This window comes from Spea bombifrons, chromosome 3 (assembly GCF_027358695.1).
Source record: "Spea bombifrons isolate aSpeBom1 chromosome 3, aSpeBom1.2.pri, whole genome shotgun sequence".
Classification (NCBI taxonomy): domain Eukaryota; kingdom Metazoa; phylum Chordata; class Amphibia; order Anura; family Pelobatidae; genus Spea; species Spea bombifrons.
The window spans coordinates 5,682,224-5,686,565 of record NC_071089.1 but is presented as its reverse complement, the minus strand read 5'-3'; the positions used below and the strand labels follow the sequence as shown (position 1 = coordinate 5,686,565).

The window sequence follows — 4,342 nt, the reverse complement described above, 5'->3', positions numbered from 1 at the left end:
ATCATTTCCTGCACAACTTTAAATTTATGAATATTTACAGAAATAATAAAAGCCTGAAAAACCTTGTTTAGAGTAACAAAATGAAAGTGCCGATATATATGTGTGTGTGTGTATGTGTATATATATATTATATTATATAAGGGAGGGGCAGACACTTTTGAAGATTTTAGGAATATTTATCACGAATTGTAACCACTGTGCGTTATTCCTGGGAAATTTCACAACAAAACAATAAAACATGTTATCTTGAACGATATTACTGTTATTATATAAATTAACAAAATTACAAAAAACTATAGTAAACATTTACAACATGATCCAAAATGAAAGTTAACTCCGCGAAGTACAAATTATATAAAGTGTGAAAACTCTCTGGGTGCGGTAAAGCGTTTTGCGCGTTTAGCCCTTCATGCCAAACGCGTCCTGCGGGTCAGAAAAGGCCTCCCTTGGCACGGTTCCTTTATCCTGGGAAATTAAACAGAAACCAGAAATGTCAGTATTTCACTCATAAACACCATCCTTTATAGTTTATTGCCATTTTAAAGAAAATATTTTTTTACAGAAAAAAATACACATTAGTAGAACATTTTCTCACTCTCTCTCGTTTACTCTCTCTCAATGCCTCCCTAACTTCTTTACCGACCACCTCCGTGTCCCTGTCTCCTTTTTTCGCAGCTCCGCTTCTTGGTCTTCTTTCTTCGCCCGCTTCTCAACCTTCTGTCTTCTTTCTTCGCCGGTATCGGCTCCGTTAACCAGGCCCCCCCGGGTGGAATCCATCCGCAATATTCTGGCCTCTTGGAGTACTTCTGCAAAAGGGCGGAGTCGCACCTTGCAGCACGGGGACAGCCTCTCCCTGTTCCTCCAATCGGGCGAGAGGATGTGAGCGGAGGCTCCGCCCTTTTGCACAAGCGCTCCGGGAGGTCTGGTTAATGGAGCTGATACCGGAAAAAGAGACCAGACGCGGAGGCGGTCGGTGGAGAAGTTAGGGAGACACAAAGTGAGTGAGTGAGAGTGGAAGAGTGAGAAACTAGTGAGTGAGGGTGAGCAACAGTAAATGTAGTTCAGACATTGAGTGATTTTCTTCCGTGCTCCAGGGAGGTGGGAGAAACAACCACGTTTCTGGGTAAATCGGGACTTCTGAGAGGTAAAAATACAGCACTCGCCATCCTTAATATCTAAACCCAGATCATAGGCCACACCCCTAATTTAAATATTTAAATTAGGGAGCAAAATGTGTCCCATAATCGGGACAATGAGGTATTAGGATTTTCTGCAGATTATTACATTTAATTATAGGGACGCCAGTCATTTTATGCATGATAGCTTCATGTCGCCTTCAAACGCACGGGGATATTCTGCAGAAACCCCCCCCCCATATACATTGTCCCTGCCCTGGCGCTCCGGCTATTTTCTTCCCAGTAGATGTGTTCGGCCATATTTAATGTAACCCCATATTTAATCCCCCCCTCCAGCAGGTTCAACACACCTTAAGAGCTGCAAATATTTCTGCTGCTTTTTCTACATCCCAGCTGTTGTCTTCAAGACATCTAAAGGGGGAAAAAGAAAGGATAATAAGAAATAAAGAATATTGTCTTTCCCTCTTGTAAAGACTCAAACCTTAATCAGTCGTTGGTCTCGTCTTAGATTCAGGAGCCGTATGTCTATCCCAGGCATGTTTAATCCCCTCACTGTATTACCCTCTACCACCTCTGCTGGGAAGCAGTTTCACTTATCTACCACCCTCTCACCTATGGAATGATGGCCTATTGTTCCAATATTTCTCCTCCTTTGGAATTAACTTCCCTCCTGTATGTTATTAAATCCTGTAAAACATGTTCTGGGCCCAATCTGTCCCTTTAAATAAATTCATTTCATTTTTCTGAAGATTATTTTTATATATTTATATTTAACACAAACCTGTGCATTTTTTTTTTTTTTTTTTTAAAAACACAGCACTGATTGGGTGATTTATTTTGCTCTTTCCACAGAAAATTATCACTGAATTCTAACTTCCAATCGCACCCCCGGCTCCCACGACTGCTGAACATGCGCGCGTGCGCCGCCCCAGACTGCCGTTGACACTCACTTTTGGGCCCAGTTCATTTTCATTCCGGTCCTTTCAGAAAAACCCGCAATGACTTCCATTGTTGCTGGGACCGGGGCGGAATCTTTGCCCACAGCCTGAACATGCGCCGCTTTGGGCAGAGACGAGGTTTCTTGCGAACCAACGTATGAATTCCCAACCACCAGCTGGTCGTTTAGAATTTGGGCACTGAGAGCAAAACAAGAATAAGTAAAATTAGTCAATTTTATTAAAAGTAACACAACATTCCGTGTGGTTTATTTCCTTAACCCATTCCTATCATTACGGGGGAAATGACGATGGGATCGCATCACTTCTGCACTTCTTAGAGTTTATAGGATCATCAAGGGTGGGGCTTATTGCAAACAAGGGTGGGGCTTATTGCAAACAAGGGTGGGGCTTATTGCAAACAAGGGTGGGGCTAGCCCCAGATAGCATTAGATGGGTTGGGAGTAGATAATTATAATAATAATTTTAATCAAAGACATCCCCAAACCAACAATGGCTAAATTACGATTTCTTACCACCCTTCTGGAGCGGGGACAATGAGAAAAGTCCTTCTAAAGAGCCGGAGAAGGTTGTTCCATTTTAAACTTGCTAAAAAAAATAAAAGAAATCACAATGAATCCACTTTTGGGGTATTCTGAGAGTAAATGCAGAGTGGAGTCCATGTACAGAAAATTAACCCATACGGGACACTTCGGAGGAGATAAGAGGGATCTCCTTGTTTGGAGATTGAGTGGTACCGGGAATAATTAAAGTGGAACTGCACCTTTAATGACGTTGCAATGCAGATAATTCGACTTAGCAACGCATTTAAAACTCCAATAAAAAATATACAATACAAATTTGCCAAAAACGGACACCGTGTGGCATCAGGTTTGTTATTCTGTAAATTATTTGGGTCACCTTCTTTAAAAGTTCCTTCCACCGAAAAACAGACGAGGAAAGGCTGCGGAAAAGGGAAAAAAAACAGATTCCGTTTAATAAATACACGGGACGCATGAAGATTTAAAGGGACCCCCAGCTATGACGTGCAAGTGGAGCGTCCCTTTAAATGATGAAAAATAAATCAGCCTCCCCGACCGTAATATCTGCGGCTGCTGCAAACACACAGAAAATGCACTCGGACATCAATCATTTTAATTAAAATCGTTATTATAAGCAGCGCTTTATCTCCATTATTTATCTTTGAATCTAAAGAACTCCTACCGTTTGCAGACTGACGTCCAGCGTGAAGGACTGCTGAAGGTGCTCGGTTTTCGGGAGGTTGCAGAGAAATCCCACGACCTGCAGCCGGTTGTATTTTATCAGCTGCAGTCTTGACTCTGAAATGCGGAAGAAAAGCGTTAACGGGAAACTCCGAACATCTCAAACCGCCACCCGCTGCATACAGTAATATAACCCCCCCCCCGGCGCTGTATACAGTAATATAACCCCCCCAGCGCTGTATACAGTAATATAACCCCCCAGCGCTGTATACAGTAATATAACCCCCAGCGCTGTATACAGTAATATAACCCCCCAGCGCTGTATACAGTAATATACCCCCCGGCGCTGTATACAGTAATATACCCCCCCACCCGGCGCTGTATACAGTAATATAACCCCCAGCGCTGTATACAGTAATATAACCCCCAGCGCTGTATACAGTAATATAACCCCCAGCGCTGTATACAGTAATATACCCCGCCCCGGCGCTGTATACAGTAATATACCCCCCCACCCGGCGCTGTATACAGTAATATAACCCCCAGCGCTGTATACAGTAATATAACCCCCAGCGCTGTATACAGTAATATAACCCCCAGCACTGTATACAGTAATATAACCCCCCGCGCTGTATACAGTAATATAACCCCCCAGCACTGTATACAGTAATATAACCCCCAGCGCTGTATACAGTAATATAACCCCCAGCACTGTATACAGTAATATAACCCCCAGCGCTGTATACAGTAATATAACCCCCAGCGCTGTATACAGTAATATAACCCCCAGCGCTGTATACAGTAATATAACCCCCCCAGCGCTGTATACAGTAATATAACCCCTCAGCGCTGTATACAGTAATATAACCCCCCGCGCTGTATACAGTAATATAACCCCCAGCGCTGTATACAGTAATATAACCCCCAGCGCTGCATACAGTAATACAACCCCCAGCGCTGTATACAGTAATATAACCCCCCAGCGCTGTATACAGTAATATAACCCCCCCAGCGCTGTATACAGTAATATACCCCCCAGCGCTGTATA

At 43.2% G+C, this 4,342-nt stretch overlaps 1 long non-coding RNA gene across 1 annotated transcript; it reads right to left on the bottom strand.

Annotated features, from left to right (window-relative positions):
- Window positions 1-177: 177 nt before the first annotated feature.
- Window positions 178-2,709, bottom strand: LOC128484562 (uncharacterized). The gene is made up of 4 exons (XR_008351172.1): window positions 2,608-2,709; window positions 2,087-2,272; window positions 1,487-1,547; window positions 178-465 (listed from the first exon to the last, which is right to left on the bottom strand). It is a non-coding gene; the product is annotated as an uncharacterized LOC128484562 (long non-coding RNA).
- Window positions 2,710-4,342: the final 1,633 nt, after the last annotated feature.